The 25300-nt window shown below is 42.4% G+C and overlaps 1 protein-coding gene across 4 annotated transcripts in view; it reads right to left on the bottom strand.

The window, feature by feature from the left end:
- Nucleotides 1-25300, bottom strand: part of FRMPD4 (FERM and PDZ domain containing 4) — an 843416-nt gene that overhangs the window by 343080 nt on the left and 475036 nt on the right. The window lies entirely within an intron of this gene.

The following is a 25300-nucleotide window of genomic DNA, read 5'->3' on the forward strand; positions in this document are numbered from 1 at the left end:
AATCTATCCCTAATACTCAAAATTTTTTTTTTGTAAATAAAATATATTGTCACAGCAGAAACTAAGAGTCAAATGTGCATGCCCTAATTTAGGAATATATTAAATGAAAATTGATGGTATTAATATTTTTAAGATGTTATTTATTTATTTGACAGAGAGAGAAAGATCACAAGTAGGCAGAGAGGCAGGCGTGGGGGGAGGGGGAAGCGGGCTCTCTGCACAGCAGAGAGCCGGATGTGGGGCTCGATCCCAGGACCCTGAGATCACAGCCTGAGCTGAAGGCAGAGGCTTTAACCCACCGAGCCACCCAGGTGTCCCAGATTTAATATTTTGAAACTTCTATAAAATAATGAGGAGAACAGAAATTCTATTATCTACTATTTATTTATTTCTTCTCAAAAATAATCCTCTGTATCTTTGTATATCTAATGAAACTAATTAGGGGGTGAAATTTTTATAATAAGTTTTCTTTTTAAATTCCAAATTATTTTACTTTATTTATTAATTATTTTTATTTTATTTTAAACTTATTTTATTTTATTTTGCAACATTAAACTTATTTATTTTGGGGGGAGACAGAGAGAATGAGCAGGGGGAGGGGCAGAGGGAAAGGGAGGGAAACACATAGAACCCCCAGGCAGACTCCAAGCTGAGCACAGAGTCTCAAACGGATCTGGATCCCAAACCCTGAGATCATGGCCCTGGCCAAAATCAAGAATTGCACACCCAACTGACTGAGACGCCCAGGCACCCCTAATTCTAGTTTTTAAAAGGAGATAAATCATCCAGAATTTTTATAAAAAAATGGCCATGGAAAAGACTAAATATATAAAATAGTAAAGGCATATTTTCAAGAGAGGGAATATGTTCCAGAAGAAATATCAAATGTACCCAGCCTGCATTCCTATGACGAAATCGAGAGAAAGCAGCTTTTCCTCAATTGGATTATGTGACTTAACAGAATATTCCTAACTAGGCTGAATCACTGTATTATCACAAATACTCCCAATTAATTACATAAAAAGAAAATTATATAACCACTTTGAGACAGTGAAAAACATTACTTATGTTAACTACTTGTCTCAGAATATTGGATAACAGAACCCACATAATTTCACATCCAATTTTCAAATGCCACTTCTACTAGTAAGAATTAATGAAAAAGTCTCTTTAAGATTTAAGAGAGTAAGACAATCCTTCTTAACAGAAGGGTATATTACTATATTATTCAAGATAATAAGGCAAGGGCGCCTGGGTGGCTCAGTGGGTTAAGCCTCTGCCTTCAGCTCAGGTCATGATCTCAGGGTCCTGGGATCGAGTCCCGCATCGGGCTCTCTGCTCAGCAGGGAGCCTGCTTCCCTCTCTCTCTCTCTGCCTGCCTCTCCATCTACTTGTGATTTCTCTCTGTCAAATAAATAAATAAAATCTTTAAAAAAAAAAAAAAAAAAGATAATAAGGCAAATATCCAACTGATTCACTAAAAATTGTGATTAAAAAAAATATCTCTAAACAAAAGAAGGAAAACTATCAAGGAATCAGTACTCTCTCTCAACAAATAAAAAGGCAAAACAAGAAGGTGAATGGAAAATATTTTTAAAAATTCATATCCCAAGGCACCTAGGTAGCACAGGTGGTCAAGGGTCTGAGACTTGGTTTCTGCTCCTGTCCTTGTCCAGGGTCCTGATCTCAGAGTAGCAAGACCCAGCCCCATGTTACTCCTCCACAATCAGGGAGAGTGCTGAAGATTCTCCCTCTCCCTCTGCCCCTACCCACTGCAGCCCTTAGCTTTCTGTCTCACTCGCAAATAAATAAAATCTTTTTTTAAAAAAATGCATATTCCATTTTTGCCAAAACTAGGAAGCAGACTACAAAATCTTTGTTAAGGAGTATGAGAAGTGGCTATTTATAAGAGTGAGTCTGGAAGGAATTGCTGTAGAGTTAATAATATACACTGCAATTTTCTGAAGAAGGTATTATTTTGCCAATTTTACAGATATGGAAATCCAGGCAAAGAAATCACATAATTTTGCCAAGGTTTCAGCAGGAATCAGTGAGAGAGATATCTGACCGGGAACTCACTTCTGAGCTATCATGCACGACTTTTGTAAAAAACTGGTAATCCCCAAATACAACAATTTCAGACTGGGCACTGCCCTTTCTGCCCTTTATTTGCATAATCTCAGTGCAAACTAATTTTGTTCTTGCAAAACTTGATCTTCCCAAGAAAGCCTTTCCATTCATTCCTTGGTGAGCCATAATGGATAATTCATTAATGTTAACATTCAATGCACCATCAATTTGCCATCCCAAAGGCATATGAATATATTTGCTTACTCATTTGTTTTTCCATAATTAGCTTCACAATTGCGAGAAATTCAATTACACTAATCTTTAGTGAACATTTACCTTTAACTACACATTCCTTAAAAATTGAGATATTTTAAAAATTCTGATGAAAAAGTGTATTTCAAAGACAAAACTGACTTCTGAGGTTTAAGACAGTAAAGATGATTCCTTTTCTTTTTCATTATTGATTTCTAGTTTGGAAAGTAGCTTAACTAATGCTTTTCATAAATTCAGAGAAAAAATATTTCTGGGCTCTTTGTCAAGTTTGTATGCCTCAAGCACACCATATATTGTTGTATTTTTAAAAGCTAGAGAGATTACTAATGTTTTATAACATGAGAGTAGATTTAGTGTTCAATAAAGTACAGAATTAATAGGATTGAACTAAATTGGCTAAATTAGAAACAGATTAGATTTTGCTACCATTCCTCCCAGCCTCCTGATATACCACAAATCATGCATCCATATGACAAAATGTAGGCTTATCCACCAGGAGACCAGCAGGGAGAAATACATCTCAGCAACATAAGGAATTGAAAAGGTTCCTGAATTCTCCAAGAATTCAATATCAATAACCCTGGTTCACAGTTCATAATTCTATGAATGGAAAGCTTAGGTCTACCATTCATTGGTCCTGGATCTTTGGAAAACTTATTCAGCCTTCCTAAAATGGGTGGGAAAAGGGCAAGAGGAGCAACTGCTAGACGAAATGGACAGGAATTTTTTTTTTTTTAAGATTTTATTTATTTGACAGACAGAGATCACAAGTAGGCAGAGAGGCAGGCAGAGAGAGAGGGAGAAGCAGACTCCCTGCTGAGCAGAGAGCCCGATGCGGGGCTCAATTCCAGGACCCTGGGATCATGACCTGAGCCGAAGGCAGAGGCTTTACCCACTGAGCCACCCAGGTACCCCTGGTCAGGAATTCTTGAACTGATGCTAAACAGGTCTGAAGTGCAAACTCAAATACATTCATAACCAGACCATACACATCCACTCACTTCTCGCATGAAAGGAGAGGAAACACCTCCATTCACACATTCTGTCCATCTATCTATCCATTCATCAGTCTTCTATCATCAGTCCACATACCCACTCTCCATCCACCTACTCTACTAACCACCTGCTCATCCATCCGCCAACCACCGTCCTCCATCCTCCAACCACCCATCCACCTGCCTACCCATCCATCCGTCTGTCTGTCCATCTGAATGTCCTCCATTCACCGATCCACTAAGCTCTCCACCTATCCAATATCCAACATCCATCCATCCATTCATCAGTCCAACCAACCTCCATTACCCATCTAGACAGTGACTGCCTACTGGGATGATACCAAGATTTTCATTTGTTCATTATTAACACAGTTAATTTATATTTTAAAACAGACAAGAAACAAGAAAGGCATTTGAATGACTTTTTTTTTTTCCTGCCATGTGTGTCCTGAGGGAGGGGTCAAAGGAGAATTTCAATGTTAGATTTTCCTGCCCCTGCCTCCTGCCCAGCAGTTGTAGGCACAAGGAGGTTTATAAACACTTGGTACATTTAGCACTTGCCATCTACTGAAGCCTTAGGGAAAAAACAAACAAACAAACAAAAAACAAAAAACAAAAAAATACTTGAACTGAGAAACAGAATTCAAAGGCAGTCAACAACACCTGTCTGCAAAGTTCAGCAAAATCAGACTCAAGTCCAAAGACGCAAATGCTCTTCGACTATGAATCCACTGTACACAATTTATTGACCGTGGCTCAGTTCTATTTCAATAATTAGCATGATACAATTACCATTGGCATTTCCATTCCTCCTCTCCTACCTCCTAATGATGATAAATAATAACAAGAAAGCACTAGGTTGGACAAGGGTTCCAAGTGGACATGCAAAGGAGGACACAGAGAGGAGGTCAGGTTAAGTGTCCTCATATTATAATGTCAGCAAGGCCATGCTACCAGGGGGACAGAAGAGAGAAGTAGAGGGGGAACGAGAACATCGCTGACAGGAGAGGGAGATGGGAAAGAGAAGGACACCATGGGAATTTGGGGGAGCTTTGCAGGGAGCTGTGATGTCCCGACCTCCCACACATTCATGTCCTTGGGATGACCAGCAAGGACCTTAATACTATAAGGTTTCCTGGGGTAGCATTTGTTTCTTTGGAAGTCCCAGCCTGCTGAGGTGAGCCCAGAGACGAGAATGGGCAGGTGAGATAGACATCAGTGATGCATCTACCTAAGGCCTTTGGGCAAAAATCCAAAATGACACTAAGAAATTGAAGAAATTCAAAGTCCATTGCCAAAATTTGGGACATGGGGCAATGGCTCCTCAAAACACCTTTAATGCCACACTGCATTTTGGCATCCCAAACTTCAATTAACTTAATTTAATTAATAGAATAAAAGCATTAACAAACAGCCACCATAATTTCACCAGCAACACATGATGCCCCTTAGAAAAGGAAAGGACTTTGGGATATCAAGAGTGGTAAGATTTGAGTCAAATACACAACAATTAAACATTTTTCAAAATAAAAAAAAATTTAATAGATAAATAATCCCGAAAACAAGAAAAAGAAGGAAAAGAAATGTGAGTGGAAGACCTGATTTCAGGTTCTGAGTGTGCATTTAGTAAGTATAAGGCTGCGGTGGTCATGCTGCTGAAGAGATTTCATGCAAAGAAATAGCAAATGTAGAGACCAATAAAGCAGGGTCATTAGAGCTTGAACCCTCAAACTCATAAGGGATTCCAAGAAGACACAAAACCAAGATGGCAGGAAAGAGAGCAGCTAGAGCTTCACATCTTAAGAAAGACAGGAACTATGGAAGAAGCGATCTAGAAAACTGTAATGGGCTTCTGGGCACCTGCTTCTCCTCCTGACCTGTTCTCTGGAGGAGGCATGAGGGCTCCCTCCGCCTTCCATCCTCTCAACCCTCTGCTCATCCCCACTAAAGCAATTTCAACAGGCACATCCCTGGAGGGCCCCCTGAGTCCATTCAGGGTCCTGATGGCTTTGATCTGAGTTGGAGATGCAGATTTCCAACTGACTCAGTGGTATGGCCAGATGGGTGGCCTGAAGAGACCTTACAATCAGCTGAACCAAAATGGGATTAATTCCCACAACTCTGAGGCATTTACCACTCCGTGAATGAGCAAATGGAAGCAGAGAGGTTCATCCACAAACCCAAGGAAGGGCATGGCCAAAATTCCTACTTAGAACTCTTACTTCCAGACCCTAAGCCAACCTCACTAATCTCTCTGACCTCACACATGTTTTCATTGCTAGTCGCCTCCACAGACACTGAGTGCCACCTAGGCAGAGCACGACAGGAACCTCAGTGGGCCTCCCCAGCCCTACTCGCTCACCTTTCCGCTCCAATCTTCCCTATTTTTCAGGTCCTCCCTTGTGGTCATGAATCCAATGACATCACTCCACTTCTTAGTAACATCTAGGGCCACACCACGGTTAAAATCGTGCTTTCTGGAACCACACTCCCTCAAGTGGAATCCCAGCTCTAGCTCTTACTAGTTATGTCGTGTAGGCAAGTTTGGCTTTGTGTAGGCCTTGTTGCGTCGTGTGTGAGATGAGAATGGTTATGATAACACAGAGGCTCCTTATGAGGAAAACAGGACTTAAGGCAGTAAGTGGCCACATGGTCAGGTCTTTGTAAAGGTTGGCTACTTTTTCAGACAGTTGGGCCATGCCGACCTCTACAAACTGACGCTCACCCACTGATCGGCCACACTGCTACACGTACAGGGTATTCCTAACCAGGTTGACTGCTTCAGACATTTTCTTCTGACTTTGCCCACCTCTGTTATTTTACAAATGTTTCCTCAGGTTGGAACTCCCTTTCCATCCCCACTGAATCCAGAGGGCAAGTGTGAACTAGCCAATCACATCCAAGCTCCAAAGTTCTCTCCTGCGGTTCACCACATCCACCAATCACCCCATTTAGGGTACAAGTTCGGAGTCATCCAGACTCATCTGAAGCTCTTCCCTTCCCCTAGTATTTTTGTGACCCTGAGCAAGTCATTTAAACTCCTTGGGCCTCAATGTCTACCTCAAATATAAAATGGTAATTACAATAGCACCTTCTTTATAAGTCAGTGCCCACTGTGTGAGCTAATGTTCCTGGCTCAGAAGAACATTCCATAAGCACTACCAATTGGTTTTAGAAATATGCCTATGGGCTTTCATAGGTGTCTCCCAATTTTAGAGTGTGAAAGCCTATGAACACTTGCGAATTCCTTTTGCCATGCCCTGCTCCAGATCTAGCTCTGAGAAGATGTCCCCCAAACAAAGTGTCTGTAAAATGAATGAGTATCAAGCGGTCAGTTCACTTGCATTCGTAGTTCAAGTACAGCCAATGTGTGGGTCAGGTTCACAGATCTGAATTCTTCTCCTCCGCTGAATATCAATTACCAAAGATACAAGATATCTGGCAAACTCCAGAGACAAAAATCAATAGATTGTTAATGAAATATTTTCTTTCCAATTACCCTTTAAAAAAGTTTCCCTATAGGACTGGTGCACAAAGCAATTCTACCGGAGCTTCCAGCTCCCTTTAATTATGGTGCCCCAGGACGTTTTGAATTTTAATTCCGAGAGCAATTAAAATATCTGAACAGAGGACTTTGTTAAAAGTTCCTTGGCTCAAAGATGGTTCATCCAGTTTTTTAGGATATTAAACTCTGTGTGACACGTAGAGTCATCCAGCAAAAAATCAAATATAGCAGAAAAATACAAAAGCTCACAGTTTTGGGACACAGGGACAGTCTTAAATCAGTCACTTGCCAGCTCTGTGACCTTATGAAACTGACTTCTTTGTGCCTCAGTTTCTTAGTAAAACTAAGACACTACAAAAACTGTCCTGTAAAACAGCAGAGAGCCTGAAAAGTAAACACTCTTTAAATGGTACGTGCTAGGGGTGCCTGGGTAGCTTAGTCGTTGAGCATCTGCCTTTGGTTCGGGTCATGATCCTGGGGTCCTGGCATCAAGCCCCGCATCGGGCTCCCTACTCAGTAGGAAGCCTGCTTCACCCTCTCCCACTCTCCCTGCTTGTGTTCCCTCTCTTGCTGCCTCTCTCTCTGAGTCAAATAAATAAACAAAATCTTTAAAAAGATAAAAATAAACAAATGAATTGTATATGTCAATAAAAATACCAATGACTCAATTATAATAATTGAGAAAACAAATTGGACCTGTCCTCTCAAATCAGTAATCAGGATACAAATTTTCCCATGAGGGACACCCAGGTGGCACACTCAGTTGGGCGTCCCACTCTTGAATTCCATTCAGGTCCTGATCTCAGGGTCCTCAGACCCAGATCTACCTTTGACCAGGGTCTGCTTTAAATTCTCTCTTCCTCTCCCTCTGCCCCTCCTGTTTATGCTCTCTCTCTCTCTCTCAAATAAATAAATAATTCTTTTAAAAAAAAAAAAGTTCCCATGAACTAAACAGCAATTACAGTTTGGGCTCACCAATTGGGTTCTAATAAAATCAGTAACCTAGCCATTAAGAAAAAACACAAATTGTTCAATATGCTTCCTTTTCTTCCACCATTACTTTCTGATCAAGGTTTTAGATTCATTTTCTAAAATGATGTGATTATGAGAGATTATTTCATGGCCGAAGATAAAGGGAAACACTCTGGCAAGCAAGTCTTCACGAAAAATGGTCCTAAGCACAGAATCCAAGGCTCAAAAAACTTGAAATATCACAGCCATAAGCCCAGTATTTCTTTTTAAGATTTTATTTATTTATTTGACAGATAAAGATTACAAGTAGGCAGAGAGGCAGGCAGAGAGAGATGGGGAAAGCAGGCTCCCTGCTGAGCAGAGAGCCTGAGGAGAGGCTCCATCCCAGGACCTTGGGATCATGACCTGAGCCGAAGGCAGAGGCTTTAACCCACTGAGCCACCCGGGCACCCCAGGCACAGTATTTTAAAAAAATAACAAATTTGGCTTGAAAATAAAAACCAGCCAAAGAAATAAAGAAAAGCCCAAAGAACGTAACCTAAGCTAAAGCCTGGTTAGAAATAAAAATGAAGTTTGCAATTTACCAGATCCTAATTCTCAAGCCACCATGCAAACAGCAGAAAGTTCTCGGCAATTCACCTAATGTGATTTCAAGGTAAATACCTTTTAGTACAGTAATGGGAAAGTGAAGATTAAGATGTCACTTCTTTGAAACAGACAATTTAGTTAGACCATTGGTTACAAGGATGGACATCTTCAAAAACTAGAGTAAACGCTCCTGTCAAGGTAGGTTAAGAGCCAATCAATGTTAATGGCAAAAAAGAAAACACTTCACTGCATACAAGAACCGAAAATCAAGATCCACAAACTATACACAGAATAACAGAGACATGTCATCTGCGCTCCTCACCTAAAACCTCAAGGTTTCCCCAAACATACACAAGAATACAGATGGTCTCCTTTGATGACTGTTGGCCTAGTCCTAAAGGACAAAATCCTCATGGGACATCTTTCGCAGCCATCTTACCGGTTTCCAGAACAAATGTCAACCACCATTCAATGTTTCTAGACTGATTTTTTTTTTCCTCCACTCTCCCACAGAAATCCAGTCTGCTTTCTCTAGTTTTTGACCAAAGTCCATAGACCATTTTCCTCATAACTGAATATTCACGAAAATACGTAAGTATGTTTGAAAAGAACTGAATACTGAAATGGCACACTGCTTTTCACTGTAAAAATGACATTCATGGGATGGTTAACAACTTTTATAAAACTATCAACATCCTGCTGGTATGACACCGGTTGTAATCAGCCTAAGCTTTACTTCTCTCTCTGAGATTCCGAGCCTAAGTGCCACTGACAGGAACCTTATAAAACCCAGCCCTGATGGGAAGAACAGCTCCAAGGGGAACATGGAATTCACTCTTCCCCATCTCATTTACCATTGAGTCAATTGATTGCTACCCCAATTTCTGTGCTAATGCTAATTTGTTTCTAATGGTACCACAGTATGTCAGCAAGAAGTTGGTCAGGTTATGCGTGATCTCTTACCTTGGATGTTCCCAGAAATGCTGAGAGAATAAAATATGGTGGAAAGTAATGAGCAAATTGTGGAAGAACACACGGACACGGGTTTTACACAGGGTAGGAGAACTACCGAGTAGGTCATCAGTGGGGTTTAAGGTAGAAAAAGAAAAGATGACTCAGTGACAGAAATCATCCAAGGCATAAAAGCAAGAACAACGAAATAACCACCATCAAGAAAATCTCATGTGTGGGGCACCTGGGTGGCTCAGTTGGTTAAGGAGCTGCCTTTGGCTTAGGTCATGATTCCGGGATCCTGAGTCTGTTTCTCCCTCTGACCCCTGCTCATGCCCTATCTTGCTTTCTCTCTCAAATAAATAAATAAATAAATAAATAAATAAAAAATCTCATGTGAGCCATAGTCCATAGATAGAAGTCTGGTATCTGAAAAATAAGTATATGCATCTGATCCAAACACAGATAGACTGCCCTGTACCTTTCAAAACCCGTGATTTATTTTTTTTAAAGATTTTATTTATTTATTTGACAGACATCACAAGTAGGCAGAGAGGCAGGCAGAGAGAGAGGGGGAAGCAGGCTCCCTGCGTAGCAGAGAGCCCGATGCGGGACTTGATCCCAGGACCCTGGGATCATGACCTGAGCCAAAGGTAGAGGTTTTAACCTGCTGAGCCACCCAGGTGCCCCCAAAACCCATGATTTAGTCCAATAAAGGAATCTTTTCTCCTGATGCCCTTTGCCCCAAAATGCTTGTCCCCAATTCAACATTTTGACATTTCTGTGCCTTTTCACATTCTCTGTTCTCAGGTTGAAATTTCCTTTACTTACTTAACAGTGTATTCTTACCCTTCAAAAACCAACATGAAACAGTGGCAAAGGGTCTCCTGAATGAAGTGACCTGAGATTGAAATCCTGGCTCTACTTCTGGTTAGGCATTTGCTCTGGTAGGAGATGATTCACCTCTGGAAGCCTCCCTTTCCTTATTCAAAAAAAAAAGGGTGGGGGGGGGCAACGATGATATTACTTGATGACCCTTGTAAACCTTAAAATACCCCATCAAGTGACTAGAAGGCTCCTCTAGGTAGTATATTTTTTGCAGCTGTGTCTTCCCTTCTAATGACTTCACTTACTTGGCTAACATTAAGAAACCATTCCCGGGGGGATGCCTGGGTGGCTCAGTCAGTTATGCATTTGCCTAAACCCTGGGTGGCTCAGTTGGTTAAGCAACTGCCTTCAGCTCAGGTCATGATTCTAGAGTCCCAAGATCTAGTCCCACATTGGGCTCCCTGCTCAGTGGGGGGTCTGCTTCTCCCTTTGACCTCTCTTCTCTCATTCTATCTCTCAAATAAATAGATAAAATCTTTAAAAAAATAAAATAATTTTAAAGAAACCATTCCTGAACTCCTTCAATACTTTATATACACTTCTAACACTCAGCAGTTTGTCATTGAACTATATCCCTCCAAAGTGTGTGAATTTTTCCAGATAAGAGAATGTTTTATCTACCTTTAGTACTTGTATTACATGAAACAAACATGGTACATAGTAGGTGTTCAATCAACGCTACAACAGGAACTCAAAAAATGTTTACAGAGTGAATGGACTGTAAGATGAATAATATAGGTGGCTCTCTTCAGTAACAGGCAAGGTCAAACGCAAATTTATACAGATAATATGCTAATCCCCTTTAAACCTGCTTTTTATCTTCCTTGTCTGTAGAGCTATACGCTGTCTAGGACACCTATCAATGATTAAGACACTTTTCACCTTATGAGTAGATACCTCTTTTTTTCTTTAGGTTTCTAAGTTCAATCCAAAAATGCAGAATAAAATACTACTATGCTTTATAAAGACATTTTCATCATTATGGTAGGACATGATAAATTAATAGTAAACCAAATAACCATATAAAAGAAGTATTTTCACCCATTACCCCTTCTCAAACTATCAATCTTCCTCAACATTCATTCTGCAAAGCCGCAACTGACCTTAAAGCCCACTCCGAGTATAGTATAAATCACTCTTGCAAAGAAGGGATACTATCTTAGACTCAACGGGGACTCAGTTATCGGAACATCTACTAAGGAAAACAGTAGTAGCCCCTGACAGTGTCTTTCCTTCATGTTGTCAAGAAAGTTTATAATAGTGGATCTCATTAACTCAAACACAAATCACAAACAAATTCCACAAACAGGATACGTAAAAATATTGCACAGCATACTGCTAGAATGTATGTGCCTTCCTTAAAACCCTAACCGAGGGGCACCTGAGTGACTCAGTTGGTTAAGCATCTGCCTTCGGCTCAGGTTATGATCCCAGGGTCCTGGGATGGAGCCTTGCATCAGGCTCATTGCTCAGTGGAAGGCCTGCTTCTCCCTCTCCCTCTGCCCCTCTGCCCACTCGAGCCACTTCAAATAAATAAATAAATAAAATCTTTTAAAAAATAAAAACAAAGCAAAGCCTAACTGATTTGTTTCTAGTCAGGTACACTGAATCTCTCTCAGGATCCTCAATTAACAATTCTAAAGAGCCCCATGTTCTAGAACAAAGGGAAGAATGATAATTTTTTATCTCATTTTTGCAATTAAAAAGATATTGAACTAATAAATAAACAAAAGTCTCATAATGAATACATGCCTCCAAAAAGATCATAATTAATTCTGGTACTAATCATAAGGCAAGGAATATGTACCATGTGAACCGGAGGATGATTTTTGGTTGTGTTTGAATTGCTGTAATTGTTCTCCAGTCGGATCAATGTCACCCAGATTTTCATCCTTCAGTATGTTCTACTGCCAACCCCTTAAAACTTAGCCTTCTCTCCGTTTTCCACTTAGCTGTCCTATCACACACAAGCCTGAACCAATTGTTAGCGTTTTCCGAATGCTATCAGCATAGAGGCGACTGACCCACAACGCACACCTGCTGCTCCCCCCGGTTTATCCTCCTGGTTCAGTCCACAGCTACTTACTAATAAAACCTCACAGCCCTCCAGAACACTGCTCACCTTCTCAAACCTCCCTTCCTATGCTTGAAGTAGAAGGGAAAGGCCTGATGTTGAAATTGGACATTTTTCCTGGACCAGCTGCGTGACCTTTGAGGCCCAGCATGGGCCTAGTTTGCTCAGCAAAATCCAAAACCATTTTTAAAAGTCCGTAACGGGGGAGTGTCTGGGTCGCTCAGTGGGCTAAGCCTCTGCCTTTGGCTCAGGTCATGATCTCAGGGTCCTGGGATGGAGCCCCGCATCCGGCTCTCTGCTGAGCAGGGAGCCTGCTTCCCTCTCTCTCTCTCTGCCTGCCTCTGCCTACTTGTGATCTCTCTCTCTCTGTGTCAAATAAATAAATGAAATCTCTAAAATAAAATAAAAAGTCCATAAGGGATTTTCCAGGAAAGATCTTCTGGCCTTTCCGCCAAGATAAGCTTTCCTGGGTGAGATGTTAGAGTTCTGTAAACAGTATCAGTGAACCAGCCACACGCCAGGCATCACTCTAATGCCCCGATTTAGGGAAAGATGGATGTGACTCCTGAAACCAGTATTTACTATGTTTTAACTAACTACTTTTTTTTAAACATTTTATTTTTTATTTATTTGACTAAGAGAGGGAGATCACAAGTAGGCAGAGAGGCAGGCAGAGGGAGAGGGGGAAGCAGGCTCCCTGCGTAGCAGAGAGCCCGATGTGAGGCTCGATCCCAGGACCCTGAGACCATGACCTGAGCTGAAGGCAGAGGATCAACCCACTGAGCCACTCAGGCACCCCAACTAACTACATTTTGACTAAAAATTTGAAACGAACAACAAAAAAAAAAAAACCCCAACAGAACGAAAGGTTTCCCTGTCTTGCCCTCCCCCACACCTCCTGAGGGGACATGTCTGGGACCACAGAGCCAACATTCAGCTCTCTGGGTCCCACACCCGATGAGGCCTCACAAGTCACCCAAGGAGAAAGAATCCTCCCAGCCCAAGACTACCACGTTGAGCGTTGGCAAGGCCGTGGCTAATGCTAACATTCAAATCTCAGTGAAAGCCTATGCGAGCTGCTGGATACAAAGAATTTCTGAAGCTCCAATAATTTTCCATTTTGTACTAGGCCGTGAAACAGTTTGTGTTCAACTTGTGTCCTCTAAACTGTAAACATTGTCATGGACATCTCAGAGGTAGCTAAAGGGAGATGCCGAGAAAGCTGGTCCTTGGGGCGCCCGGGTGGCTCAGTGGGTTAAGCCTCTGCCTTCAGGTTAGGTCATGATCTCAGGGTCCAATTATCGATCCCCGCCTCGGGCTCTCTGCTCAGCGGGGAGTCTGCTTCCCCTTCTCTCTCTGCCTGACTCTCTGCCTACTTGTGATCTCTGTCTGTGAAATAAATAAATAAAGTCTTTAAAAAAAAAAAAAGAAAGAAAGCAGGTCCTTATTCTCCCAGTCCTCAAACCTGGTGATGCCCTCAGCCCGACTGCAATGAAAAATGGCCATCCCTCTCTCCTTTATAACAGCAAAAAAGTAAATTTTGAAACTGAGGAAATTCACCTCCTTAAAGTAGTTCACACACAGAAAAATCATGTCCTATGCTGAGATAGAAGGCTTTGCGTTGAGAACCCCAACCAGGCCGACTCAAGCACCAAGAATGAACATCAAAGTGAGTCCTTCTGTTCTTTTCAAGAGACACAGTGCATGCCTTTGGGCAAATGAGAGTTACAAGTGAGGTGACAGAAGAAAAAAAAAAAAACAAACTATGGTATTGTCACAGCTGATGGCAGTGGAAGCTAATTACTCTAAAGGAAGCCACATTCCTCTCTGGGAGAGAGCAAAGTCTTTGGGGAAATCCCTTGATGGAGGGCATGATGTAAAACCCAGCTTCCCTTTGAAGCTGTGGGGAGGCTGAGAGAAAGGACAGGAAATGTGCTGTGCAGGAACAGGTAAGGAGATCCCCCATTATCCGTCTGGCAGAAACTGGAGTTTGAGGGTCCTGGCGTAAGGAGAAGAGAGTTGACGGTAGAAGAGTCTCAGTGGGGAGAAAAATGGCCCCCGAAAATGAGCGGGTAATGCACACGGAGTCCAAGAAGGGAGAGGCCCGTCATAGATCCCTTGTGTTGGGGAGGGGGCAACATATCGTTGTAAACAGCATTATTGGATAAAACCAAAACAGCTTTATGAAGAGTCCAAAAGTTAAGGAGGCGGTGCTGAACTAGCACAACCCTGAAAACCGAAGCACCACCCTTCCGCGGGAAAATGGCAAACCAACATCTCCCGAGATAGGGTCCCGGTCCTGAGTGAAGCCAGCACGCAACTAGGTGAATTTCATAGTGTTATTTAACCCCAATTGTATCATCTGACAATGGGACAATAAGCCTTAGTGTTACTCTGCAGGTTAACGGGCATATGATATGTCCAGGGCTCAGAACAGTACCTGATGACCATGAAAAGCACTTCATGTTAGCATGTAAGTCCTAGTAACTGGATTTGCTATACGAGGGCATGTTTGGGTCTCTTCCCTTTTGCAGCTTACGAGCTCCATGGGGCAGGGGCTCTGTGCCATCCAGCCTCACACTACAGCTGGCACACACAGGTGCATAATGTATCCTGAATTGAAATGAAACAAGTAAAACTGTCGCTATGTATCTGCAAGGGCCACAATACCTCTTCTAGCTACCTAGTACATAAATTCTCTAACTTATCAATGAATACAGTTCCATAAATGCCATACTTATTTATAGGGAGGAAGGGAGAAGAGGCTTAACAACTTAGCTGGTATGGAAACTTCCTCATTTCCTAAGAACGGATGCCTTTATATGAAGGTCACATTTAGAATGAGTTTGCATAGCACTCAGTTCTTGTCCTTGGCCTTGACTTGTCAGATCCACTGATTTCTTGGTGGAGGCCTCACTACCTAGCTACTGAGGCAGATCCTTGAGCTCCAGACAGATTGATGGTCTGCACCTAACACAAATCCAAGAAAGAAAACTAAAAGTAAGAAACAGAGGAGAGGGGGCGCCTGGGTGGCTCAGTGGGTTAAAGCCTCTGCTTTCAGCTCAGGTCATGATCCCAGGGTCCTGGGATCAAGCTCCATATTGGGCTCTCTGCTTGGCGGGGAGCCTGTCCCCCCTCCCCCGCCTGCTTCTCTTCCTACTTTTGATCTCTCTCTCAAATAAATGAATAAAATAAAAGAATAAGTATTCATTTTTGAAGCTACCATAGCTGGCCATCATAATTCTTTTTTCATAAACATAAGCAAATTTCAGTGACCTTTATCATGTCCAATCTCTGTAACTATGTGTTCACTAACAAATAAATAAATAAAAGAATATTCCCTAGTGGCTGTCTTTGTACGAAAACATCCCAAATGCAAAAAATACTCAGTGTGTATTAGGTAATGAATCATATGTGCTTGCAAAATTTCAAGCACATAATTGCCTGTCCATGATAATTTTTGAAAATTAGCCCATTTCTAGAGTGAGTGCATATGGCCCACAAAACGTGTCACTTTTTCTATGACTCATAGACTTTATTCCAATTTTAAGGCAGATGTTTATATTTAAATGGGGTAGAAAAATATAATGCCTTAAAAACTTAGCCTACGTTTATTATGGTAAAAAGTGGCTAACATCTGCAGTTAGGAAAAATATAGTAGACTGTTCTAGTCCTGTGGGAAACCACAAATTAGGGGTTGACAAGTTGCAGGTCTTTAAAATGTCTGGCTATATTGCCATTCCATATAAAATACCGAGTTTAATCGGGATTATATTTACTCTGCCCATATGTTGTTTTCAGAATGCAAGGGCACCTTGCTTACTGATGCAGTATTTTTAGTGTGAACTCTTCAAGAGGAAAGAAAAAACAATATAGTGGACTTATTAGTTGAAAATTTAAATTATGTTGCTAGGCAATTGGAAAATTCTACTTTCTAAAAATGCCAGGGTGGGTACCTAATTCAGGATTAATTATCAACCCAAGAACCTAGTATCTTAAGTATTAATATTAGCTCCAGCTCAAGTCTGGGTGAAAATAAGTAAGTGACAATTTATCTGTTTCCTGAAAGAAAATAAATTCCAACATAAATATTGAAGTAATCTAGAAAACACTCTGCATTTAATCAGACTTTTGTCTAAGTATTCACATTTCAACGACTTATTGTGTATCCGAAGACCACACATAATCAACTCACTTGTTCCCTTAGATCTAGATTTAATGATGCTATTGTTTCTATATATTGGCAGTTTTGAAAACAGGGAAAATAAAATTGTGAGCATAAAGCAATTAAACTCTTTGCCTAATGTAAGTTTTACTTTAAAAAACAAAATGCCAACCTTTCGAGGTCTGTCCATATATAAAATTCCATTTTGTGTGTGTGTGTGTGTGTGTGTATACATACACAGACATATATATAATTGTTTCAAAGGGGAAATCAAATGTTAGTTAAGAATGGCACCGGGCAACCAAAATTTTTCAATCACCCCTTTATTCTCTTTACTTATACTCATAGGTGTTTCAAAAGTGACATCCAGAGCCTGAATGGCTCAGTAGGTTAAGCATCTGACTTTTGCTTTCAGCTCAGATCAGGATTTCAGGATCATGGGATCGAGCCCTCCATTAGGCTCCACCCTCAGCAGGGAGTCTGCTGGAGACTCTGACTCCTTCTCCCTCTGCCTCTGCCCCCCTCCATCTCACTTGTAAATAAAGAAACAAACAAACAAATAAATAAAGTGGCATCCCAACTTAAGAGTCTCTAGTAGTGAAAACTCACTCATGACCAGTGGTTCATGGATTACAATGAAGCCCTGACACCAAGGGCACCAAAAAAAGATATTTGCTCTGTGATGTCCAGATTTTCAATCCCAAGTTTCTCAACCCTCTTGCCTATACCTCAAGTCTTCGTTGGTTCACTGGCTCTCTGAGATCTGCCTACTAGGTTATTCACATAATTATTGTACTACCCCTTCAGAAGTAGGAATAAATAAGAGATTTCTCTAGCTTTTCTACCCACGAGATGCTAAGCTGCATGAACAAATGATAACATAAGGGCTCTCTCAGTTGGGTTTTCAGACGTCGGTTCAACTGACAGCATGCATAACATCACTAGAGAAGGGGACTGCCCTGACCATATGAGGAAACCAAGGCCCAGGTGGCTGAGGTGCTGTGTCGAAGGTCACACCGCCAGAATTCCATTCCTGATGCCCAACTGAATGTTTTTTTGTTTAATTAGCATCCATATTTTTGAGTGTATACCAAGTTGCAGACACTTGTAAAAAAGGATTCTACACGAATCATGTCCTACGAATCTCAGAGAAATCCTATTAAAAGGTTCCTAAGTAATTCCATTTTCCAAATGAGCAAACAGAGGCAGTGCAGATGGAAGAGATTTACACCTGGAAGGGAAAGCTCCCATTAATCTCCGAGGATGGGCAATGGCTGACTTTTGACGCCTGCCCAAGATAAGGATTAAAAGCGTATTTTTTTATGCTTTGACACTCCCGTGGTCGCCTTCCTTATTGAGCATTTACAACTATCCTAACTAGTTGGAAGAACCTCGCTGGATTATGACCAAGAGGATTTAGAAGCGCTGTGCGCTGAGAGGGACTCTGAGCTTTCCAGGCCAAGACCAGTCACACAGATCTTGGTTCTCCAGCCAGTGATTGAATATAGGCCTGGGTGCTCCAAGAAAAGGGCCCTGGAGAGTATGGATGGTTGGAATGGGTCTCGAAGTCCAATGTGTACCCACACCTGCTTCTCAAACTTGCAGCACCTTACCTGTCACCTCTAAACAAAAGCCTCCTGTGAATTATTTCTGGTACCACCGAGGACTTCCACGTATCCAAACGTGGGAAAGCAATATAGAGAACAATAGAGACCGTGTTCCCTCCTGAGACCATAAGGCTTCCCTGTATGTGAGCCTGGAGTGAGGTCTAGCTCTAGCTGACTCTAGAGTTCACGGCTACTCCTTCCAGTTGTGAGTGCTATGACCGCACATAAGGAAACCCGAGGGAGGAAGAGGGTCTACTTTGGAAACGTCTGTGTCAGAATAAGGGTGTCATTATCTGACTCCTGCACCCCTAGGATTCGTTTCCCCGAATCCCACTTTTAATGATCTTTCCCTAGAGAGCACATCATCCCAAATTTATGTTTTTATTTTTTTAAAGATTTTATTTATTTATTTGACAGAGAGAGAGAGACAGCAAGAGGGGGAACACAAGCAGGGGGAGTTCGAGAGGGAGAAGCAGGCCTCCTGCTGAGCAGGAAGCCTGATGCGGGGCTCGATCCCAGGACCCTGGGACCACAACCTGAGCCAAAGGCAGACGCTTAACAATTGAACCACCGAGGTGCCCCACATTTATGTTTTTAAAGATTTTATTTATGTATTTGTGATAGAAAGAGAAAGAGGGCACAAGCGAGGGGGAGGAACGGAAGGAGAAGCAGACTGTGTACAGAGCAGGGAGCCAGACCAGGACCTGAGCAGAAGGCAACCGCTTAACCAACGGAGCCACCCAGGTGCCCCTCATCATCCCACATTTAGAGGCTGAAAACAACAACTACATATCACAACTCTACAAGTTGGCAGTTGAACTGCGTTCAGCTCGGCACGTCTGTCTTCAGCTGGGACAGCTTCTGTCTGTCCCACGGGGTCTATCAGCTTCCAGCACTCTACTCTGGCTTATTCTCATGGGAGCTGGGCAGGGTCCCAAAACAAAGACAGATGTGCAGGAAATCTTAGGGACTTGGCTGAGAACAGGCGTGTCATTACTGCACCTGCATTCCAAGCAAGGCAAAAGAACATCCCTCACTCAATGGGAGAAGAAATAAGACTCCAACTAATTGATGCGAACATCTGAAAATTCATTGTGTGGGGCACATGGATGGAACCAATGTCGTGATCAATCCAGGATATTCACAAAGGCGGGGTATGTACTGACAGGAGCAGTGGTCTAGATGTAATCATCCCTTTCTCTTTGGGAAATGCTTAAATACCCAGATGAGACTATAAATCAGATCTGCCAGGCAGGACTTTCATCCCAGGCGGTACACGAAAGTCAGTCCTCTCTCTGGCTGCCCCAGACTAACTCCTTCTGGTAAGCGTTATTGCCATCAATTGAATCAACTACAAATTTGCATACCACAACTTCCAGAAATAACCAAATAGAAAATAAAGTTCAATATTTGGAAACTTAATATTTTAATCATTGCATAATACCAAGTGACTTTTTTTACAGGAGTAAATGAGTTAGGCTTAATCACATTGGGAAGGTTTTCTGAGGGCCATCATTACTCACACGGAAATGAGCAAATGCCGGCTTTCTTCCTCACAAATAATAGTCCTATTACCAGCCGAACGTGTGATGAGCCTGTCAGGGAAACCAGCTACACAATTTAAGACATTTGATGATGATTTTGTAAAACACACTATAGAGATGAATGGACCACATAATGAACACGAAGCAATAGCCAATTTCTAATTTGAATGAAAATTCCTAAACCATGAGAATCAAGTTGTTTTATAGATTATGAGGAGAGACTCCAGCTCCAAATGCCGCAGAGACAATACATATTTATGTCTTTTCCCACTTGAGATTCTTTAAAGCGACTCTAAAGACACAAAAGGATCTAGAACTGAAAGGAGAGAACAGGAAAGAGGACAATGGGCCGCTGAGGGAGCCCAAGCGTGGGGAGGATGAGGAGCTGATGGAGAAGCAGGGCCCGCGCGGGGGTGGGGGTGGGGGAGGGGGTGGCGGCGAGGCAGGGCTAGGAGGCTTCCCTAACTCTTCATTTCATGACTCACATGGCAAGCAAACAACATCATCATGCCGCACTGGATGAACACAGAGAATGTTCGAGCCTGGAGGCTAATATCCGGGGCCTCTGGTAGCACCTATAGCGTGCAGGAAGGCAGTTCTTTTTCAGCATTCCTGTGACTCAGTGGTTCTCCATGAGGGGCAATTTTGTCTTACAAAGCACACTTAGCAACGCTTGGCATCATTTCGGGGCATCACAATTGGAGAGGCTAGGGAGGGGACTGATGCCGCCTAACGAGAAGAAGCAGGGATGATGCCGAACACCTTACAAGGCACAGGGAGGCCCCCAACACAACGGAAAATCTGACCCCAAATGGCACTCAAGCGAAGGCTGAGAACCCCCATGGTAAGCCGTCCATTTGTGGCCCAGTCCCAGAGGCTGGGAAGCTTAGATACGCTCAGAGGGATCCAAGCATAGGAAAGTGGATCTGGCTGGAAAGAAGACAGAAAGGTCGGGACGTAGAAATGCCAAGTACAGAACTGGCTGAAGTGAGGCCTGCCAGAAAACAGAAGGAAACGCCAACATCTGTACGCAAAATCAATCACCACACCGAATCTTGTGGAGGCCGAGGAAATTAAGGCCATCTCACTTCAAGTTTAGCTGATGTGGGAAACAGAGGCAGAAGAAAATCATTAAAACTCCTTATCTACTGACAAGCCCTTGGAACAGAGAGAGTGGCTCTCCCCTGGGGACTCAATTGCCCTCACCTTGAGGTTTTGCTAAGGACAATCCTAGCCTGACCGACCCCCTACCCCGACAGGTCCGACCAGGATCCCGTAAGTCTACTTTAACAATTCCTTCAGGAAACTTTATCTCTAAACCTCCAAGATATTATCGACAATCATTCTCAAGTATAGGGCCCACTGATATATATCTAAAGGGTCTCACGAGAAGATTTTTATTATTGGTAATAAATAAGCTTTCTCCCAACAATAGCTAGCCCCTCAAGGTCCTGGAGACCTTGCTTCTGAAAGTTCTTGGAGACTTACATCATCCATAATTCCCTTTGTCCTCAGCCACCGCCGAGGCCACCCCTACTCTGCCTTTACAAACTCTGACTATAATCTGGTTCGGGGTCCAAGTCCCTACTCTGCTGTGTGGGGTATACTTGGGCCCAAGCTTAAGCTTGTCAAATAACCCATCGTGTGATTGCTTGGCTCCTTGGTGGTCTCTCGGACACGAAAACTTGGGCATAACAATCTCTCTCATGCAAAAGCCCCTAAAGCCAGTATTTTCCAGGGCAAGAGATTATGTGGCTCTTCCTGAGGAAATGAGGTGAACCATGTGAGAATATCTAAGGCAGAAAGTGGGGGGTTACTTGCGCCCCATAAAAAGATCTCCATATTCTAGCTTCATAAAGTCCGCAGCAAAACATCTAACTCCCTACCCACTCAGCCTACTAGAAAGCCACTCACAACACTGGTTCCCTTCGCAGAGCTTCCTTAGGAGCTACTCTGGCTTCTCTCTGAAGAGCCAGTAGGCCAATGGCTCTTCCAGCTTTGAGAAGATCTTATTAAATGTAGATTCTGATTCAGGACTGAGGTGGGGTCTGATAATCTGAATTTCTAAGGAGTCTTGGGCAACATTCCATGTCATTGCATGACAAGGGTTTGAAGAAGCTGGCAAACCAGGAATGGGCCAAACGCGGCCTGAAGGCTGTTTTTGTAAATAAAGCCACATCCATTTGTTTACATCGTATCTATGGCTGATTTTACACTACAGGGCGAGGTTCGTAGTTGCCACAGAGACCACATGGTCTGCAAGAGCAATGATTCTAAATGCTAGAATTACCGGGCAGGAATGCGAAACATTCGATAGTACGACGACTTTCTGGGAAGGCAGTAAGTACCTACATAATTCTAATGGTGCATCTGGGGCAGCCTGGGTCCTGGGATCCAGCCCCACTTGGAGCCCCGTGTTGGGCTCCAAGCTCAGGGCAGAGTTCGCTTGTCCCTTTCCCTCCCCCCTGTCCCTTGCAAGCGTGCACGCTTTCTCTCTCTCTCTAAATTAATTAAATAAATCTTTAAAAAAAATAAATCCTAATAATGCATTTGAATTACAATTTCTATAAAAGACAGCAAATAGTGTTGACTTTCTATATTCCTATAAAAGACACCAAAGAGTGTTGACTTACTCCCTTCAAAGTAAAAACTGCATCGAAGTGACGGGAGTTAATCAGCTCAGACAGGTCTCAGTCACCTAGAATTAGACTGTATGTTTTGAGAATATATCCAACAACATTTCCTTAAAAGGTATACTACACAGGAGTCCAGTATTGTTTTTAAAAATTCAAAATACTATATGAAACTATGACATATTTTATAACAAATACTACTTTTCCAGAGTAGAAAATGGAGAACAAACTAGATCAATTTAAAATATTTCCCTCTTCTGTCATATTTTAATTTGTGTTTTGGGTATGGGAAACACCATAAAAATAAAAACAAACTGAACTGAAATTACATTAAATAACTTACAGCTTTGACAAAGCATCAAACAAAATTGCTTTCTGTCCTCACAGAATTTTATTGAATACGTAGAACCATTTCTTGTCATCCAGATATTAAAAGACAATAAAATACCAGGTTTTGTTGGGTAAAGATCTATTCTGGGGAGAAAAAAAAAATCCACATCCATTATCTTACTTAATTAGAAAGTATATTAGTAATACCAACTGCTTTCTAAATATACTGACCAAGGAGAAGGTAATTCATTTGTATGCCTCAATATATCTACTTACGAATACATAGTCTGCCAGTAAAAAGAGAAGTGAAATAATTTAAGAACTTAACATTTCAGGTCATAAAACAGTCCATTCGTTATAGATAAGCCAAAATAACAAATAAATTAGGATAATTTCATTGTCACATTGTTTATTTTTAAACTGCCATTTAGGTAACTGGCAACTTCTGTTTTGTAATACATTAAAATGGCAGTTTCTCTTCATAATGCATTAAAATTACGTTTACAAACCATAACATTTCTCCTAGAGAACAATGAGCAAGCACAAGCGAAATGTGTCACTTTGTCAAGCTCACAAAATACCCTTTCATGTTGTAAAGCCTAGCCATAAGGGCAGAAGCTACAGCCTGAATGAAAAATTCAATGAAAAACAAATTATCACATGCTAATTTACCCATCCTGGGTAGCCTTCAGCAATTTGATTAATTTTACTCATCATCTGCTGACAATTAATAAAGGGCCTATTTTGTAGTACATGTTCGAAGATGGTATGCGATGACTAAATTCAGTTCCTTGGGAAAAGGTTACACAACTTGAACTACACATCATCAGAATGCTGAAAAGATAGTTCTTTGTTCCTTCTTCCTGTCTACATCAGAGAAATGAAGATACGCTTTCACCAGACAGAACTTGGAGAGGGGGAAAAAAAAAAGCACACGTCTTTACTTCCAAGGCAAGACAACACAGATACTGATGTCATCCTTCTACTGCTTGGTTCAAACCACCTGTGGTCATTTGCATACCTTACAGTTATTTCCAGCCTCTCCTGAGAGGAGTTGAGGTAAGCTGTGATTCCAGATAAGACATTCCTCCCCCTCCTTAAACCAAATGACCTACCTCAGAGGCTCCATCGTGCCTTTAAAGGAACTGAAGTCATATATGCGCGGATGTTATTTACCTAAGTCCAACTCAACAATGTGGAATTCTAGTCGCCATTGCTTCAGAAACAGCCTGGGCCTCGCTTCCATTTAGTTCCAAGAACCCAGTCCCCCAATCTTAGATTCCTAAAGCACAGTCAGGCAGGATCTCTCCCCGAACACACTCTACCTAGGTAATACGTTAGAAGACGTCACTGAGACACCCATGCAAAGTAGAAACAGTGAACAAACCACGTGCTGGCTCTGGATGAGAAGTAGGCAAAAAGGGGACCCCAGTGAAGGCAACCGCCCCCTCCTCCTCCTGAGGCTGGCTCTCTAGTGTGACAGGCTGTGTGCCCCATGCATCGTGAGGGGGCTTGCACATTGTTCCCCCACAATCCTCGTCTTGGTAAAAGCTGAAGTCGGTCTTCATTCCTGCTGATTTCCCAACCAATGCATGGTGCTAGGAACACCCCCAAACCCTGTGAATTCATGGGCTCCCTTTGTCCATTGGGCAACTTCCCCTTACATTTAGTTGTCAAGGCTTAAGCCTGTTGGTTTGAATGCACTCGTCTGATACAGTTAGACTGAGAAACAACTGTATTTTTGCTTTTATCTCCTCTGAATAGCCCCACAGAGGATGGGAACGTCCCATTTTACTTGGTTTTCGACTTCCCTTGGGCTGCTGCAAACTTGCAAACCACTAACTGGGGCTCTAGAAGTAAAATACTGTGACTCACAGTTAGAAATAAATATTGGGAAAAAATAGAAAGAAAGGAAGGAAGGAAGGAATAGAGGGAGGGAGGAAGGTTACATAGTAACCTACTTCACACGAGCATCTCTAAAACATTTATACCATATTTCATCAACCAGTCACATCATTGACCACGAGACCCACCTTGATTTTAGAAGAGAGGTCCAAATTGGAAAAACGTACACTCAATATAAAGGAAATATTAAAACAAATGTTTCATGAAACAGGGGCACTGGGTGGCTCAGTTGGTTAAGCAACAACTTCAGCTCAGGTCATGACCTTGGGGTCCTCAGATCGAGTCCTGCATCGGACTCCATGTGCAGTGGGGTCTGCCCCTCTCCCCGCTGGTGCTCTTCCTCTCTCCCTCTCAAATAAAAAATAAATAATACCTTAAAAAGAGTTTTATGAAATACTCACTATAGTATATACAAGGGACTCTCATAGTTTCTAATTTCAGTATTTAAAGGTTATACTGTGACCAGCTAAATTGATCGATTTATCCACTGCCTGGCTAGAAGACAGACTCTGAAAACGCAGAAGGCCCCCAGAGCACTTCCCATCTCACTTCTGGAATGGGCCTAACCCAGGCCCCTCATGGCCCGATTCCTGCAAATCCCGAACTTGGCTTACCTCCCTGCTCGTCCATGATTGGCCCACGTCCCCCAGCCCACCTCCCTGCTCGCTCACGATTAGCCCGTCTCCCCCTTGCCCCCTCCCTGCTCGCTCATGATTGGCCCCCCCCCCTCGCCACCCCCCCCCCCCCTCCCCCCCCCCCCCCCCCATCCCCCTCCTCCCCCTCCCCCACCCCCACCACCC

The sequence above is a fragment of the Mustela nigripes genome, chromosome X (assembly GCF_022355385.1).
Source record: "Mustela nigripes isolate SB6536 chromosome X, MUSNIG.SB6536, whole genome shotgun sequence".
NCBI lineage: Eukaryota > Metazoa > Chordata > Mammalia > Carnivora > Mustelidae > Mustela > Mustela nigripes.